This window comes from Mesoplodon mirus, assembly GCF_964341445.2.
Source record: "Mesoplodon mirus genome assembly, chromosome: 13".
Lineage (NCBI taxonomy): Eukaryota > Metazoa > Chordata > Mammalia > Artiodactyla > Ziphiidae > Mesoplodon > Mesoplodon mirus.
Genome location: NC_138989.1, coordinates 40,657,889 through 40,678,207, shown reverse-complemented (window position 1 = coordinate 40,678,207; position 20,319 = coordinate 40,657,889). Strand labels below are relative to the sequence as shown.

Below are 20,319 nucleotides of genomic sequence, written 5' to 3'. Positions count from 1 at the left end.
CTAGTCTTAGAGATCTCATCTTAGACTTGTACTGACCTGCTCCCAAGACCCGGGCTCATTTCAGTTGAAGATATCTAGGAGCAGGTTAAATACCCGGCTGTCCAGCTAACCCCATCACCCGCGTGTCTGACTCAGCCCTAAGTTAGGTACTGGTTCTGTCAGGCTTCGGATGGCATCCTGGGTATGCAGAGAGAACTTGCAATTCCTCTGTTTGTCCGAATTCAAGCCTGGAAGTTAGTGGAAGGTACGTTACAATATCAGTCATGCAAGAAAAGAGATGTCAATGCTGTGTTCTCTTTTTAAGACCCGTCCAAGCCTGCTTCTGTTGAAATGGGGATAGACAGAGTTTAGGAATTTAATTGTATAGGTATATTTTAGTTATTTCGTGTTGATATTGATACATTACACTTATGGACTATTTCGTATAAATAAGATGCCTTTGAAGATCTTAAATCTCCACATATATTACAACTACGATTTTAATTACTATTCCATGACTGAGGAATAATAGTATTTTTAAGATGGTGGCCATATATCAACTTTAGAGGTCAAACATTGTTTTCCTTGGTTGAATGAGAGCATCATTTTCATAATGATAAGATCAGATTGCATCAACTGAAGCTGAAATTCTTTGAGTTGCAAGGCCAGAGAAACTTGTTTTATACCCAGATTTAAATGTTAAAGTATTAAAGCAGAATCCAGAAATGAAGTAACATTTTGAAACTGAAGTATCTCAACTGTAAACATTCTTGAAAATTTTGTGATCCAGCCTCCTGTTATTCACAAAACCAATCATAATAGTTGAAATTCAATCCATATTTGTTGCATGATTTTTATTACTATTTTTAATTGTTCTAAAGTTTCCCAAAGACATGCTGAGGAAAGGGGAGGGCCCTTTTGCTGACTATCTTTGCCAATGCTTCTATAAAGTGGAGTCCACTGACCATTGTTTCGGGGGGGAGGGTCCCCCAGGACCCTTTCGGGGGGAACCACAAGGTTAAAACAATTTTCATGATATTACTAAGACATTAGCCTTTTTTATTATCATTCACTAATAAGCGTACAGTGGAGTTTTCTAGAGACTACGTGATGTGTAGTATCATAGATTCAGTGCAGAAGCAGTTATGAGCAGCCCAGCTGTCTTCTGTAAAACCAGGCATTAAAAAGACTGCAAAAGTGTATAATGATGCCAGTCTTCTGGGAGTTTTTATGAATAAAGTTGCTTTAAGCATTCTTATACACATCTTTTCTAAGGACAGTTTTTCACTTTGTTATGTAGGAGTAGCATTTTGGGGTCCTAGAGAGGGTATGTATTTAGCTTTATAGGAAGTTACTCTAATGTTTCCCGAAGTCAGTGTACCATTTCTTAGCAGTATGTGAGAATTTGTTACTCCACGTCCTCACCAACACTTGATGCTTTAAGGGTATAACATGGTATTGTGTTGTGGTTTTATTTTACATTTCCTAAATGATTTTGAGCACTTACTCATGGATTTATTAGCCATTGTTATCTCTCTCTTTGTGAAGTGTGTGAGTTATGCCCATTTTAAATTGGGTTGTATGTCTTTGTATTATTGATTTATAGGAACGCTTTATATATTCTGGATATAATCCTTTATCAAATATATGTAGCATATATATTTTCTCTGAGTTTATAGCTTGCCTTTCCATTTCTTTAATAATGAACAGGCATCCTAATACCTTCTTAGAATAGAAGTTTTTAATTTTGGTGAAATCCACTTTATAATTTTTCTTTTTTATGTTAGGGCTTTTTTGTGTCCTCTCTAAGAAATCTTTGCCTCCCCCAAACTTTAACCACTATCCTTGGTTCTCTCTAGTATCACTGATGATGTGCATTCTTCAAGTTAACTTCATCAGTATCTTTTAATGAGAATGATATAACATTTTAGTTTGGGAGTAGACAAATATGCTTTTTGATTGCTATTATGGAAAAATTATAGGATAAATGCATTGTGGGACAGTTTACTCAACCTAGAGCCCTAGTTGATAGAAAATTAACTGGCGTAAAGTTTGTCTCAGCAACATTTACTGAGTACCTGCTATGTTCCAACTGCAGGTTCAACAGAGCTTAGAATCTAACGTAATAAGAATTTAAGTAAATGCTCAACAGCAGCCTTGCATGTTCTTAAGTAATGAGTGGAGGGTGAATAAGAGTGTTGCATTCTCTATGGTTCTTTGTCCTAACCAGGAGGAAGAAAGGATAGAGAGAAGTGGTATATTTCCAAAAAAGGAACTTGATAACTTTTCACATGACTTGTAAGTAAGAATATATTTATCCATCAGCGTTGAGGTTACTAGGCTTCTCTGAACATTATATTCTTTTCAACCTTTTTAAAAGAATAGATTTGCAAACTATATTCCAGATGAACTATGTAAGATTATACATAATTTGTGAAAATGAGGCTTTTTATTACTATGATAATTTACTCATGTAACATCATTTTAAAATCTGATCTTCAATTTTGTGAATATAGTTTTATAGTTTACTTTCAATGGCTTCCTAGTTAGGAAGACTGTTTCATTTTGGGTGTTTAGTAAACATCAGTAGTACAGTCAAAATTAAAGATGGTTAGATTCAAATGCAGGCTGTGTTCATTAGGGTTATATTTAAATTGGGACTTGTGGAAGGAAGGATTTGGGGGAGAAGGGAAGAAGAATTCTGATAGTTGAAAAGGAGAGGTGATAAGCACCTAATAATTGCAAATAGATATACACACATAAGTACAAAACACATAATACACTACACATAACAAGTTTTCATTATTACAATTATAGCTGTATTAAAGTCTGCTTCTCTATGAAATTATTTTCTTAGATTTTTAGTTCATTCTTTTGATCTTGGATCAAAGGTTAGAATTAGGCTGTTTTATGCTTTTCTAAATATCCAAATGAATATTCTGCTAAAACTGATGATCCGTTAAGAATATTTAATAACATGAGCAAATGTTTAGTTGTTAAATGCAACTGAAAATGTATGTTAAGGAATTCGGTTTTGAAAATGTTTTCTTAAGAAGTGACTTAGAGGCAGAAAATTTGATTATCTGTGTTCTTCACGCCTCACTTGCTGCTTGTCCATATCTCTTTATTTTTTTGCTGTTTTTCTTTCTGTGGCCCATTTTAATTTACGAGACATTAGGTAAAACATTCAGCACCTGTTACATGCAAAGTACTCCACACTGTGGGACAGGCAGAGGAGAATAAGACATAGTTCCTGACCTCAGGGGGAATCACAGTCTAGTGGGTGGCAGATGTGTACAGAAATAACAGAGGGGATGAATGAAGATAGGGAAAAGTAAGAATTGTGAAATTTAAGTGGAGCATGAAACACCAGCCAAACCTCAGTGCTTTAAATTAGCACATTGGAGTTGCTTGTAAAATCCTGTTGCTGATAGACAGCATCTTTGGGTTTGAGATCCTTCTACAAGTAGATGCCAAAGAGAAACCTGAATGGAGGAGCCATGCCTGTAGGGTCTCCAAGGCTGTGTTTGGTGAAGTGAAGTATCCTCAATCTAAAGACAGGAGGCAGTTTTAATACCATTTAATAATGTCAGTGGAATGTTTAAAGCACAATACAATTATATTTGGGATTTATTAGTATATTCCCTTTTATCATTTCAAGTAAATGAAAAATGTTATTTGGACATAATTTTTCTAGCACTTTCACCCAGGCTGTGTGACTTTAAAACAAGGAATACCAAGAGCTACTAAATGACAAGAAAGAAAGGGACTTTACCAAGAGTCCCTCCCAAGTTGCTTCATTGTGCTCTAACCACGGGCTTTTTAAAGAACTATGTTTAAGATTCCCCTGGCCCCAGAACCAGAGGTTCTGGGGCAAGCCTCTGGAGTTTGAAAAATGTCCTGAGGCTATACAGGTATCCGATCACAGTGGCTAAACCTCCATCATCCTGTTCAAAGCCTTGCTGGGGAAGTAGCACACATGTCAGAACATTTTTACTTTCCTCTAGGGTAATAGAAGTACTTCTTACCTATTTCTCTGTGTAAATCTTTATATTGTTATGAATATTGTCCAATAAACAGCGATTTTTCTATGTCATCTTTTGAAACTGTAATTAGTAAAAGTAAATTATCCCTCCAGGACATAGTAGCAGTTTTAAATCTTTAACAACTCAAACAGAAAAACGAGGTGTTTTTTTCCTGAAATAGTTAATGATAACATCAATATCTACTTTATGTTGAGAGTTTCTATCTTCCAGGCACTGGGCTGAATGTTGTACATCACTGACAGAGTCCCATAGTAAAAATAATATTTTTAAAAAAATATTTGACTACATAGTATATACGTATACAGGTGTGTGTATCATTGGAACAAAATTTTCATTTATAGTACTTACGCTTGCTAGACATTCTATTTCATTTTTCTTAAATGTCGGTTATATGAACCATTAAATTGAGTTTACAGACCACCAGTGAATAGAACCCGAAGTTTAAAAAGCACTACTCTGTATGTACTGTTTCATTGGAACCTCTCCAAGATTGTGTGAAACGGTATCGTCATTCTCTACACAGAAACACTGAGGCTTGGGGTAGTTAGTTACTTGTTCAAGTTTATGCAAAGTGGCAGTGCTGTGAAACCCAGGTGTCGAGGATCTGGAGTTAAAGAATTCCAGTTCTGCTGATTAAATTTGTGAGTGTGGACAAGTTATTTAATGAGTGCTTAATTTATAGAATTATTTTGAGGATTAAATGAGGTGATGCATGTTACGTGGTTAACACAGGGTCTAAAATGGAGTAAACCCTCACTAAATGTTAGCTGTTAGTATTCAAATACTTCATCCTAGTAGAACTGCACAGGGATAGTGTGATATCACAGCATTTGTGAAAATGTTGCTTTAAAAAAACCTGAAGTTTTCCTGTTCTCCCGAAGGATATGATCAAGGGTCTTCGGAAAGGAGGTAGAAGCTGGACTAAAACTAAATAAAAATGTAGACTATTAAGATTCCTGCCATCATGGGAAAAAGAAATGTTGGAGAGAGAGCTCCTCTGTCTTACAAGAAAACAGACTGGGTGACTTCACAGGCCCCATTGTGAAAGGCATAGAGGTGAGAGGGCACAGAGACCAGGCAGGGACAAATGCCACTGAGCTATTTCACTGTAGAAATAGGGTCTTGAGACATACACGTGTATTTCGGTCATTTAAAGAATTAGACATCAGGTGAAAAAAAAAAAGTCTGGGGTGGGGAGAGCCTTAACCAAGACACAAAACCTGAAAGCTATTAAAAAAAATAAAGACATATTTCACTGTAAAAGTTTTCTTTAAACCTGCAAAGGATTCTATTGGCAATCTAAATGGAAGATTAATAAGACAAACAAAAGATTAGTAGTCTCAACAAATTCTTACGAATAGACACACACAAAAAGCCAATGGTTACAAATGATATGAAGAGACAGTCTATAGATGTGTAAATCCAAATGGTCATTAAAACATGAAAAGATGTTCTGACTCACAAGTAGTCAAGGAAAAGCAAAATAGCAATGCAGGAAAGAAAATAGCAACGCGATATCACTTTCTAGTCAGACTGGCAAAACTTGGGTAAGAACACCTATTGACACCAATTGCTGCTGGTGGGGAGGTGGGAGAAGTGCTGTCATGTATTATTGGTGAAATATGAAATTGTTAAAAACCTTTTCAGAAAGCAATCTGGCAACGTCCCTGGAAATGTAAAATAGTGATACTTTTTGACCCAGCAATCTGACCCCTGGTTCTCCACCCCATAGAAATGAAAGCATCAGGTTTAATTAGGAATGTAATGTATTAAAGTGGTTTTGCTGCATTGTTTGTTTTCGCAAAAGAGTGAAAACAGTAAATGGCTTTCATGGAGGATGGCAAAATATGTTTTGATATATAGTATTCTTGTCATGGAATATTATTCATTAAAAGAATTAGTTTACCATTTGACGAACAAATTTCCATGAAGTACTGAATGGGAAAAGCAAACTGTAAAGAAGTGTATATAACTGGTGTTCTATTTTGGAATTTTAAAGTCAGAAAGCCGCTTTGTGTGTGCACACATGCACGCACTGTTTAAGACTGTTTGAGAAAATATAAAAAAGTATAGAAAAATACATACCAGGTTTTTACCATGGGTTACAGTGTAGTACAGTGGTGGCAGAGGAAGTGGGGTGACAAGCAAAAAAGAACAAAACGGGGGAGAAAGACTGCATTAAAAACAGGGTGCATGATACAGAGTTACATGTATGTGTACGTGTTCCTGTGCATAAAGATATTAGAAAGATAGATACACTTATATCTATCAACTTGAAGGGGTATCCTCTTAAATTATTATTTAGTGAAAAAACAATGTGGCCTGTAGGGTAATACGTCAGTAAAACTCTATGTACTTGTGTCTGCTTATGCAAGGAGAAAAGTATGGAAGGGAGCACTTGGGGCTGTTATGTTGGTATTGGAGGTGGGAGTGGATGACTAACTTGTTCTTTATCTGTGGATTCTTTCACCTGGAATATAATAACGTATGGTAATTTGAAAAATTAACCACATACTTGTTTCCCCATTTAATTATGTTTACTTCCATGTGGTAAATACTTGAGAAGATTGTTTCTGTTGTGTCTTGACTCGGTTTTGACTTAGAACTTAAATTTCTAAAAATGTAAGAATGAGATTATAAAACTTTACGAATTTAGGCAGCGGTCCCCAACCTTTTTGGCACCAGGTACCCGTTTCGTGGAAGACAATTTTTCCATGTCTGGGGGTGGAGGGAATGGTTTCAGGATGATTCAAGCGCTTTACATTTACTGTGCACTTTATTTCTATTATTATCACATTGTAATATATAATGAAATGGTTATACAACTCACCATAATGCAGAATCAGTGGGAGCCCTGAGCTCGTTTTCATTTGCCACTCACTGATAGGTTTTTTTTTTTGTTTTTTTTTTTTGCACGGTACGCGGGCCTCTCACTGTTGTGGCCTCTCCCGTTGCGGAGCACAGGCTCCGGACGCATAGGTTCAGCGGCCATGGCTCACAGGCCTAGCCGCTCCGCGGCATGTGGGATCTTCCCAGACCGGGGCACGAACCCGTGTCCCCTGCATCGGCAGGCGGACTCTCAACCACTGCGCCACCAGGGAAGCCCACTGATAGGGTTTTGATATGAGTCTGCAAGCAATTGATTTATTATGGTCTCTGTGCAGTCAGATCTGTCTGCTAATGATAATCTGTATTTGCAGCCACTCCCCAGCGCTAGCATCACTGCCTCAGCTCCACCTCAGATCACCAGGCATTAGATTCTCATATAAGGAGCAAGCAACCTAGATCCCTCGCATGCGCAGTTCACTGTAGGGTTCGTGCTCCTATGAGAATCTCATGCTGCCGCTGATCTGACAGGAGGCGGAGCTCAGGCAGTAATGTGAGCAATGGGGAGCAGCTGTAAATACAGATGAAGTTTCTCTCTCGTCTGTCGCTCACCTCCTGCTGTGCAGCCCGGTTCCTCACAGGCCACGGACTGGTACCTGTCCATAGCCCAGGGATTGGGGACCCCTGAATTAAGGGACGTACCTTTTTTTCTGGAGTAACTGTTTATACAATTGTGGAGTGTTTTTATCTTGTCCATATGGAAAATATTGGAAGATAGCTGTTTATTTAAAGTTTCATGTATACATTATGGTCACAATATTTATAGTCTTCCCAGGTAGGTAGATTTGGTTTTGGCAGATTATACCATAAACAGAATCAGAAGACCAATGTTAGACTTGGAAAAAGTTATCTGCAATATAGGTGGTGAATGGAATACTTATAATGTACCAGGAGCTCTTACAAATTGAGGAGCTATTTCAGTGGGCAGATATCACCAATGACTATGAATGTTTTCACCTTAATATGTTTGTACTTTATGAAGATAACAAAGAATTTTTAAAATTCTTTAAAACGGATGTGCAGGTAAGAAACTGAAACTTCATTTTCAGGAGGCTCTTTTTTTTTTAATTGGAGTATAGTTGATTTACAGTGTTGTGTTTCAGGTGTACAGCAAAGTGAATCAGTTATACATATACATATATCTACTCTTTTTTAGATTCTTCTCCCATATAGGTCATTACAAGTATTGAGTAGAGTTCCCTGTGCTATACAGTATGTCCTTATTAGTTGTCTATTTTATATATATAGTAGTGTATATATGTCAGTCCCAGTCTCCCAGTTTATCCCTCCCCAATGAGATTGTTTTCTACATCTGTGACTCTGTTTCTGTTTTGTAAATAAGTTCATTTGTACCATTTGTTAAGATTCCACATATAAGCAGTATCATTTGTATTTGTCTTTCTCTGTCTGACTTCACTCAGTAGAACAATCTCTAGGCCCATCTTGGATTGTCCCTTTTCTTAGTGCACTCGTAGCTGCCCCCTGAGGCAGATCGTCCAGCCGTGGCCCCCCAGGCTAGAGGTTGGCCCCTGGTTATGCAGGGAGGCTGTGGCAGGAGCGTGGGCTGTGGCCGTGTGTCCCTTCCAGTGGGTCTTTCCTGTCCTCACATGAGAGCCGCCACCTGCATGTGCTGGCGTTTCTGTGGGGCATGTGCATGCCCATTCCTGAGGACCCAGAAGGGCTAACTGGCCTCGTGAAGACAGAAGCAAACCTGAACCACCTGGTGGCCAATTGCAGCCGAAGCTGCATCTTGCCTGCCTTTGTGATAATCCTTCTCTACTCTTTTTCAAAGGGTCTCCATGAGCAAACCTCCTAGTCCACAGGCAGGAGCAGAAGGCAGTGTGGGCAGGGTGTTGAGAGGGTCTGTGCAAGTCTCATGAATTTGCAGGGTTCCATCAGGCTGAGCCTCCTATGTGGTGGCTGCTGTCCAAAAGCATCTCCCAGGGGGCGGAGTCAAGATGGCATACTAGGAGGACGTGGAATTCACGTCTCCACACAGCTAGGGAACCTACCAGGCACCGGTGGGAGACCATGGACACCTAAGGGGACGGGAGGAACCTCCGGCAACTGGGTAGGACATGGGAGGTATGAAGGGGGAGGAGAAGTGGAGGTGGGACAGGACTGGAGCCCCCTGAGGGGTGGCTGGGGGAGGGGAAGGGATCCCATGCCTGAAGGGGGAAATTGGGGAACCATTGGGAGGGCAGAGGATCAAAAGGGAGTGTAGCCAGGTTTCCTCTGCCCACCGAGGCCCCCTCCGGCCACCTGGGTCCTGAGGGAGTGGGAGGGAGGGAAGGAGGAGCAGAAGTAAAGGCCAGACCTCTGGGATGGCACCCCTGAGGGGTGGCTTGGGGAGGGGAGGAGCTCCTACACCCAGCGGGACCCACCCATGGCTAGGAGTCCGCCAGCGACAGGGGAAACCCTGGGGGAGACGGTGGGAGAGGGACATGAAGGAATGGAAAGGAATGGGGCCAGTGCTTTCCCTGTCTACTTAGGTACCGGGAACGTGTTGGGCTCCTGGTCCTAATCCTCTGCCCTCGGAGCCTCCCTCCTGCTGTGCCGAGACCAAGCCCCACCCCTACACCCCCACCCAGGGCCCTACCTCCAAACTCTGGAACTCCATACTCCAGAGGCCACCCTTTCCACGTGCTGCCTCTCCCCCTCCCCGCAGGTCCTAAGTAGAGGCCCTGCCCCACGCTTGAACATCGCCCCGCCTAGGCCCTGCCCCACCCTAAACCTCGCCCCTGCCTAAGTTCCACCCCCCACCTAAACAATGCCCCCATAGCCAAGGCTTTTTCTTTGTTTTTCTTTTTTTATAGATTGGGGTTCTGTTATACCTTGTTGATTCATTGTTGCTGATTCTTTTATATTTCTCCTAATCTTTTTTATTTTATTCTTTATACTTTGTTATTGTTCTCGCTTTTTGGCTTGTTCCCCCCCCCCCTTTTTTTTCTTTTTTCTGTTGTGGTCTTATTTTACCTTGTTGCAGTTGTTTCAATTATAGTTTTATTTTTCCTAATATATTTTTTATGTTTCAAATTTTGTTTTTTATTTGATATTGTACTGCTCTTTTTTTTCTTTCTTTTTTTTTTTTTTTTTTTTTTTTTTTTTTTAACTGTGCCACGAAGCTTGTGGGATCTTGGTTCCCAGGCTGGAGGTTGGGACCGAGCTCCTGTGGTGGGAACTCTGAGTCCAAACTGCTGGACTAACAGGGAAGCTCAGATCCCAGGGAATATTAATCAGAGTGAGGCCTCCTGGAGATCCTCATCTCAGCACCAAGACCTGGCTCTATCCAACTGCCTGCAAACCCCAGTGCTGGATGTCTCAGGCCAAACAACCAATAAGGTTGACAGTAATACAGCACCACCCATCAAAAAAACCCAAAAAACAAAAAAAAGAAATGACAAAAAAATATGTTACAGACAAAGGAGCAAGGTAAAAACCTACAAGACCAAATAAATGAAGACGAAACAGGCAACCTACCTGAAAAAGAATTCAGAGTAATGATAGTAAAGATGATCCAAAATCTCGAAAACAGAATGGAGAAAATACAAGAAACATTTAACAAGGATCTAGAAGAACTAAAGAGCAAACAAACAGTGATGAACAACACAATTACTGAAATTAAAAATACTCTAGGGACTTCCTTGGTGGCACAGTGGTTAAGAATCTGCCTGCCAGTGCAGAGGACGTGGGTTCAAGCCCTGCTCTGGGAAGATCCTACATGCTGCAGAGCAGCTAAGCCTGTGTGCCACAACTACAGAGCTTGCGCTCTAGAGCCCATGAGCCACAACTACTGAGCCTGCGTGCCACAACTACTGAATCCCGTGCACCTAGAGCCCGTGCTCTGTAACAAGAGAAGCCACCACAATGAGAAGCCCACGCACTGCAACAGAGAGTAGCCCCAGCTCGCCACAACGAGAGAAAGCCCGCGCACAGCAATGTAGACCCGATGCAGCCTAATTAATTAATTAATTTTTTAAAAAACCCTCTAGAAGGAATCAATAGCAGAATAACTGAAGCAGAAAAACAGATAAGTGAGCTGGAAGATAAAGTGGTGGAAATAACTGCCAGGGAGCAGAATAAAGAAAAAAGAATGAAAAGAATTGATGACAGTCTCAGAGACCTCTGAGACAACATTAAATGCACCAACATTCGAATTATAGGGGTCCCAGAAGAAGAAGAGAAAAAGAAAGGGTCAGAGAAAATATTTGGAGAGATTATAGTTGAAAACTTCCCTAACATGGGAAAGGAAATAGTCAATCAAGTCCGGGAAGCGCAGAGAGTACCATACAGGATAAACCCAAAGAGAAACATGCCAAGACACATATTAATCGAACTATCAAAAATTAAATACAAAGAAAAAATACTGAAAGCAGCTAGGGAAAAGCAACAAATAACATAGAAGGGAATCCTCATAAGGTTAACAGCTGATCTTTCAGCAGAAACTCTGCAAGCCAGAAGGGAGTGGCAGGACATATTTAAAGTGATGAAAGGGGAAAACCTACAACCAAGATTACCCAGCAAGGATCTCATTCAGAATCAATGAAGAAATTAAAACCTTTACAGATAAGCAAAAGCTAAGAGAATTCAGCACCACCAAACCACCTTTACAACAAATGCTAAAGGAACTTCTCTAGGCAGGAAACACAAGAGAAGGAAAGGACCTACAAAAACAAACCCAGAACAATTAAGAAAATGGTAATAGGAACATACATATCTATAATTACCTTAAATATAAATGGATTAAATGCTCCAACCAAAAGACATACACTGGCAGAATGGATACAAAAACAAGACCCATATATATGCTATCTACAAGAGACCCACTTCAGACCTAGGAACACCTACAGACTGAAAGTGAGGTGATGGAAAAAGATTCCATGCAAGTGGAAATTAAAAGAAAGCTGGAGTAACAATTCTCATACCAGACAAAATAGACTTTAAAATAAAGACTTTTACAAGAGACAAAGAAGGACACTACATAATGATCAAGGGATCAATCTAAGAAGAAGATACAACAATTGTAAATATGCACCCAACCTAGGAGTACCTCAGTACATGAGGCAAATGTTAACAGCCATAAAAGGGGAAATTGACAGTAACACAATCATAGTAGGGGACTTTAACACCCCACTTTCACCAATGGACAGATCATCCAAAATGAAAATAAATAAGGAAACACAAACTTTAAATGACACATTAAACAAGATGGACTTAATTGATGTTTATAGAACATTCCATCCCAAAACAACAGAATACAATTTCTTCTCAAGTGCTCGTGGAACATTCTCCACGATACACCATATCTTGTGTCACAAATCAAGCCTTGGTAAATTTAAGAAAATTGAAATCGTATCAAGTATCTTTTCTGACCACAATGCTATGAGACTAGATATCAATTACAGGAAAAAATCTGTTAAAAATATAAACACATGGAGGCTAAACAATATACTACTAAATAACCAAGAGATCACTGAAGAAATCAAAGAGGAAGTAAAAAAAATACCTAGAAACAAATGAAAATGAAAACACGATGACCCAAAAGCTATGGGATGCAGCAAAAGCAGTTCTAGGAGGAAAGTTTATAGCAATACAGTCCTACCTCAAGAAACAAGAAAAATCTCAAATAAACAACGTAACCTTACACCTAAAGCAATTAGAGGAAGAAGAACAAAAAAACCCCAAAGTTGGTAGAAGCAAAGAAATTATAAAGATGAAATCAGAAATAAATGAAAAAGAAATGAAGAAAATAACAGCAAAGATCAATAAAACTAAAAGTTGGTTCTTTGTGAAGATAAACAGAATCGATAAACCAACCATTAGCCAGACTAATCAAGAAAAAAAAGGGAGAAGACTCAAATCAAGAGAATTAGAAAGGAAAAAGGAGAAGTAACAACTGACACTGCAGAAATAGAAAGGATTATAAGAGATTACTGCAAGCAACTATATGCCAATAAAATGGACAACCTGGAAGAAATGGACAAATTCTTTAAAAAGCACAACCTTCTGAGACTGAACCAGGAAAAAACAGAAAATATAAACAGACCAATCACAAGCACTGAAATTGAAACTGTGATTAAAAATCTTCCAACAAACAAAAGCCCAGGACCAGATGGTTTCACAGGCGAATTCTATCAGACATTTAGAGAAGAGCTAACACCTGTCCTCACACTCTTCCAAAATATAGCAGCGGGAGAAACACTCCCAAACTCATTCTACAAGGCCACTGTCACCCTGATACCAAAATCAGAGAAAGATGTCACAACAAAAAAACTACAGGCCAATATCTCTGATGAGCATAGATGCAAAAATCCTCAACAAAATACTAACAAACAGAATCCAACAGCACATTAAAAGGATCATACACCATGATCAAGTGGGGTTTATCCCAGGAATGCAAGGATTCTTCAATATACGCAGATCAATTAATGCGATACACCTTATTAACAAATTGAAGGATAAAAACCATATGATCATCTCAATATTATTCAGAAAAAGCTTTTGACAAAATTCAGTGCCCATTTATTATAAAAACTCTCCAGAAAGTAAGTATAGAGGGAAACTACCTCAACATAATAAAGGCCATATATGACAAACCCACAGCAAACATCATAGTCAGTGGTGAAAAACTGAAAGTGTTTTCTCTAAGATCAGGAACAAGACAAGGATGTCCACTCTTGCCACTGTTACTCAACATAGTTTTGGAAGTCCTAGCCACGGCAATCAGAAGAAAAAAGAAATGAAAGGAGTGCAAACTGGAAAAGAAGAAGTAAAACTGTCACTGCAGGTGACATGATACTATACATAGAGAATCCTAAAGATGCCACCAGAAAACTACTAGAGCCAATCAATGAATTTGGTAAAGTAGCAGGATACAAAATTAATGCACAGAAATCTCTTGCATTCCTGTACACTAATGATGAAAAATCTGAAAGAAATTAAGGAAACACTCCCATTTAACATTGCAACAAAAAGAATAGAATACCTAGGAATAAACCTACCTAAGGAGACAAAAGACCTCTATGCAGAAAACTATAAGACACTGATGAAAGAAATTAAAGATGATACAAACAGATGGAGAGATATACCATGTTCTTGGATTGGAAGAATCAACATTGTGAAAATGACTATACTACCCAAAGCAATCTGCAGATTCAGTGCAATCTCTATCACACTACACTGGCATTTTTCACAGAACTAGAACAAAAAATTTCACAATTTGTATGGAAAAACAAAACACCCCGAATAGCCAAAGAAATCTTGAGAAAGAAAAGTGGAGCTGGAGGAATCAAGCTCCTGGACTTCAGACTATATTACAAAGCTACAGTCATCAAGGCAGTATGGTAATGGCACAAAACCAGAAATATAGCTCAATGGAACAGGATAGAAAGCCCAGAAATAAACCCATGCACATATGGTCACCTTATCTTTGATAAAGGAGGCAAGAATATACAATGGAGAAAAGACAGCCTCTCCACTGAGTGATGCTGGGAAAACTGGACAGCTCCATGTTAAAGAATGAAATTAGAACACTTCATAACACCATACACAAAAATGAACTCAAAATGGATTAAAGACCTAAATTTAAGGCCAGACACTATAAAACTCTTAACAGGAAAACATAGGCACAACACTCTCTGACATAAATCACAGCAAGATCCTTTTTGACCCACCTCCTAGAGAAATGGACATAAAGACAAAAATAAACAAATGGACCCTAATGAAACTTAAAAGCTTTTGCACAGCAAAGGAAACCATAAACAAGACCAAAAGACAACCCTCAGAATGGGAGAAAATATTTGCAAACGAAGCAGCTGACAATGGATTAATCTCCAAAATATACAAGCAGATCATGCAGCTCAATATTAAAAAAACAAACAACCCAATCCAAAAATGGGCAGAAGACCTAAATAGACATTTCTCCAAAGAAGATATACTGATTGCCAGCAAACACATGAAAGGATGCTCAACATCACTAATTATTAGAGAAATGCAAATCAAAACTACAATGAGGTATCACCTCACACCAGTCAGAATGGCCATCATCAAAAAATCTAGAAACAATAAATGCTGGAGAGGGTGTGGAGAAAAGGGAACCCTCTTGCACTGTTGGTGGGAATGTAAATTGATACAACCACTATGGAGAACAGTAATGGAGGTTCCTTAAAAAACTAAAAATAGAACTACCATATGACCCAGCAATCCCACTACTGGGCATATACCCTGAGAAAACCATAATTCAAAAAGAGTCATGTACCACAATGTTCATTTCAGCTCTATTTACAGTAGCCAGGACATGGAAGCAACCTAAGTGTCCATCAACAGATGAATGGAGAAAGAAGAAGTGGTACATATATACAATGGAATATTACTCAGCCATAAAAAAAATGAAATTGAGTTATTTGTAGTGAGGTGGATGGACCTAGAGTCTGTCATGCAGAGTGAAGTAAGTCAGAAAGAAGAAAACAAATACCATATGCTAACACATATGTATGGAACCTTAAAAAAAAAAGTGGTTCTTTTTTTTTTTTTTTTTTCTTTTTGCGGTATGCGGGCCTCTCACTGTTGTGGCCTCTCCCGTTGCGGAGCACAGGCTCCGGACGCGCAGGCCCAGCGGCCATGGCTCACGGGCCCAGCCGCTCCGCGGCATATGGGATCCTCCCAGACCGGGGCACGAACCCGCATCCCCTGCATCGGCAGGCGGACTCTCAACCACTGCGCCACCAGGGAGGCCCAAAAAAGTGGTTCTGATGAACCTAGGGGCAGGACAGGAATAAAGACACAGACCTAGAGAATGGACTTGAGGACACGGGGAGAGGGAAGGGTAAGCTGGGACAAAGTGAGAGAGTAGCATTGACATATATACACTACCAAATGTAAAATAGATAGCTAGTGAGAAGCAGCTGCGTAGCACAGGGAGATCAGCTTGGTTCTTTGCGACCACCTAGAGGGGTGGGTAGGTAGGGTGGGAGGGAGACAAGAGGGAAGGGATATGGGGATATATGTATGCATCTAACTGATCCACTTTGTTATACAGCAGAAACTACCATTGTAAAGCAATTTTACTCCAATAAAGATGTTAAAAAAAAAAAAAAAAAAAGCATCTCCCAGCGACTTCCCTGGCTGTCCAGTGCTTAAGACTTGGCCTTACAGTGCAGGGGCTGCTGGTTCAATCCCTGGTTGGAGAGCTAAGATCCCACATGCCTCACAGCCAAAAAAAGCAAAGCATAAAACAATCAGTATTGTACCACGTTCAATAAAGACATTAAAAATAGTCCACACCAAAAAAATCTTAGGAAAAAAAAAGCATCTCCCAAAGACCTGGGGGCCAGTGATCTCCTGAACTTGCGCAGTGTGTTTGGAGCAAAGGGATCCCAGCACAGCGTTTGTGAGTCACGCTTCACAAATTAACGTGGTTCAGCTCAGGGTCTGTGTACACCCTGTGTCCGTGGTGCAGAGGCAGGGCAGCAGGGTGAGCCGCGTGCATCAGGGAGATGAAGCGAGTGGGACGGGAGCTTTCCCTTAAAGACCAGTCATTGTGTCGTTGTGTCCATAGAGCGGCATCTGTATGGTTGAAAATAGCGCCGGGGTGCATCACTCTCAGTCCCTGGTACAGGGTGTTTTCTCTCTGTGTGAAGGGAAAAAGGAAGCATAGAATTCAGGATAATGACTCTCAGATCAACTCAAAGGGAAGAGAATAATTGATCTGTGCTCTCTGCCTGGAAATTCTGAGGCCTGCCTGCCACTGCTGTTTTCTGCCTGGAGTATCATCTCCTCATCCAAGATCATTAGGGAATTCTTACCCGCCTCCCTGCCCCCCCATGAAAGGAGTGAAAATTTAAAATATAGAAACATATCTTTTTCAGTATAAATAATTTTTTAAAATTTTAATCTACCTAATTTTTAAAAAATCTATTCTCTCTACTTTAAATAATACTGCAGATTTAGCATTTTCTTGATGAATTGGGCTGTGGACTGTTTTGCTTCTCATTGACTTAAGGCTCTTGTAATTGAGTAATTTTTTGCTCTTCCCCCATAATCTGAGAGCATTCCTATCCTTTTGTTTTCTTAAGTAATCACAGAAATCCATTATGTCCAATTGTAGCCACAGGTGATTTTTGAACACTTGAAATGTGGCTAGTGTGAGCATGAAACTGAATTTGTAGTCTTATTTAATTTTAATTAATATAGGTTTATTATGTTAATTTTGTAATATAGTTTGTAAAAACGAAGCAGCATAAAATATGTTGCCATGAAACATAACTTTATTGCTTTGGTAAGACTACATTTCACTTTGTTAAAAATTTAGTAGCTAACTTGTGATGTGCTCTAAGTGTAAAATCAACACTGGATTTTGAAGACGTGGTGTGGGAAAAAGTATAAAATATCTCATTAATATTTTTATATTGATTACATGTTGAAGTGCTGATATTTTGGACATACTGGGTTAAATCAAATATATTGTTAAAATTAATTTATTTTGTTCCTTTTTACTTTTTTTTTTTTTTTTAATAAAGCCACTACAAAATTTAAAACTGTCTACGAAGCTCTAGTTGTATTTCTATGACAGGTTTCTCAACTTTGGCACTACTGACATTGGAGGCTGGATAACTTTTTGTTGTGGAGACCTGTCTTGTTTCCTGTGGGATGTTTAGCAACATCCCTGGCCTAGCTGATGAAGACCAACTTCCCACCCAGTGCAGGAATGCCTTTCTGGGCCGTGACTGAAAGGCATCCTCCAGCATCTGTTTGAAACACTTCCTTGTTGAGACTCTCTTGTCTCCCCTATTTGGAATTAATTATAAAACAGGTTATATTTTATGGTAGCTGTTATGTTAGCTTTATGTTATATTTATATTAAGTTTATGTTAGCTTTACGTTAGGTGTCCTGTAACTTCCACCAAGAGTCCTAGTCCTAGCACAAGATAAACCAAATTCTTTATAAAAGCGATAACGTATACCAAAAGGCCTTATAAATTCCAAAGCTCATTCAACAAATACTTAAACTCCTCCCCTGTGTTAGGCTTGTCCTGGGCAATGAGATACAGCAGTAGATGAAACATGAGTCCTCCGGAAGCTTATGTACTATACTTGGGGGACGTAGTCAGCAGATACTCAGGGGTGCCCTGCAGTGCGTCACGTGATGATCAGTGCTGTGAAGGACGAAGCAGGCAGAGGGGTGCAGGGACTGCGGTGGGGCTGTGGGTGTGTGGATGCCATTATTCCTGCCCCCCCGGCCCCGTCCTCTAAATGCCCTGACGCCTCTGTCACGCCCCCTGTTCCCAGACCTCCAGTTTCTTCTGTTTCTTCTAGACCACACGTTTCCTTCAGCCATTGCTTATAAGAGCTGTTCTCCAGACACCTTTGCCTGGCCTCTCATGAGTCCTCCTTTTCAAAGTGACACATGGGTCTGAATCCCAGCTCTGGTCTGAGCCTTGCAGAGCTGCCCTTGGGAATGTTCTGGCTCTGTTCTTCTGGCAGCCTCGTCGTGCTATCGATTTAGATGCAGTCAGCAGCCCTGTGGTCGTTTCCTTGGGACCCAGCTCCTGCATGGCCGTGTGGGCTGGTGTTCCTGTGGCTGCTTCTCATCAGTGTGTTACACACCATGTGGTCTGAAGGAGGGTTTGCATTTGGCTGTGCGTGTCCTACACAAGAAGACAGCACGGGCTTCGTGATGGCCCTTTCCCTTCACCTCTGCTTTCTGGTTGTGTTCCAGAATAGATACCTCAGGTTGCAGGTTATCTGGCCTCATTAATGAGTAATTACATTTTCATAGAACACCATAAAGAGTTATGTGCACAGAAATCAGTACAGGATATTTCTGGGTGGGATTCTTGGCTGGCAACCCTGTGATGCTTTCTAAATTGAGAATAAAAGTAAAGCTTGGATGTCTCTGCTGCTTTCTTGCTTCCAAAATATTTCTTGTTTTTCTGCTATTCTTGCCTTTAATTAGAATGGTAATGTATACATATGCATTTAATGTAAGCATTTGTTGGGGGGAATTACAGCCACTTATTCAGTCTTCACAAAACTTATTTTGGACTCATAACTTCCTAGATATATGTTACATTTCTGACTGACTTTATAATAGACGAGATGAAAAATTTAGTTGATGTGCATCTCTGAAACTATATTCTACATGCAAATGGTAGGTAATGGCAAGGATTCTGTTCCTGGATTCAGTTGTTCATGTCACTGAGATTGATAGTCTTGGATTGTAGAGAATGTGATTTAAATACCATCTGTGGCCACTTATCCAGCAGATTGGGTGGATGACAAATCTGCCAAATGAGCAGTGTGTGTTCCTAAAAAAGGAAAAATCAGAAAGATTTTTACCACAGAGGATCTTAAAATATTATTTATTTAAAAACTTAAAATTTTATTAACTTCTATAATTCAAGTTAATCAGTTTATAGAAGAGATTCTTTAGAAGATAAGAATTTTAATTTAATATTTTCTTTAATATTTCAGTTACATGGGTATATTTCAGTTACATGGGTATATTTCAAACAGCACCTGGAAAACCAGCATCCCTAGCCAGAACCTAAGATGATGAAAAAGAAGGCATTATTATAATGGTGTTTCAGGAAGCTGTTCTGGGCACCTCCCGCCCCTGGTGGTGCTGAGGCCTCAGGATGCCTGGGCTCAGTGTGCTGCTCGTCTGAGCCACAGACACTTTGCCACCGACAGCCGCCCTTCTCTTGGCTGTTTCCTTACCCCTGCAGAGGATTTGGAAACGCTCCTTCTGTAGGGGTGAATTTGTAAAGGGTTTTCCAGTCCATCCAGAGTTGCTGAGTTTGGTCCAATATCAGCATCTTTGGGAAAGTACTGATATGATACAATTAATTTCTTAAAAATCTGAAGCTAGGTTCTGTAATGACATTTTTTGTTTCCATTATTTAACAGCTACTAGAGTAATTTATTGAGTATCAGAGTATGATAGGTCAGTCTTGGACCAAACAGCAGGTCAGATATGCCAGCACATGAAAGGACAGTGTACTTCTGAGGTGGTTTAAGCAGCTGGACACCAACACAGGATTAGGAGGGTTCGGATCAGAACGATTCCGGAGACGTGGGGCCGGTTGATCTGTGGAACTTTTCAGGGCCCAAAATAGCAGTGAATAGGGATACAAGCCCAGATTGACCCTATTTTATCCTGTCTGTGCACATTTTTTCCAGTTTTATTGAGAAATAATTGATATACATCACTAAGCTTTAGGTGCACAGCACAGTGGTTTGAGTTCATGTGTATTACATTTCACAATATTGTGACATGATTACCACAGTAGGTTTAGTTAACATCCATCAGCTTATATAGATAAAATAAAAAGAAAAATTTTTTTTCTCCTGATGATGAGAACTCTTAAGATCTACTTTCTTGACGACTACAGTATATCTTACTTACGTC

At 39.7% G+C, this 20,319-nt stretch overlaps 1 protein-coding gene across 7 annotated transcripts in view; it reads left to right on the top strand.

Annotated features, from left to right (window-relative positions):
• The window catches only part of OSBPL1A (oxysterol binding protein like 1A), a 220,494-nt gene that overhangs the window by 159,051 nt on the left and 41,124 nt on the right, over positions 1 to 20,319 (top strand). The window lies entirely within an intron of this gene.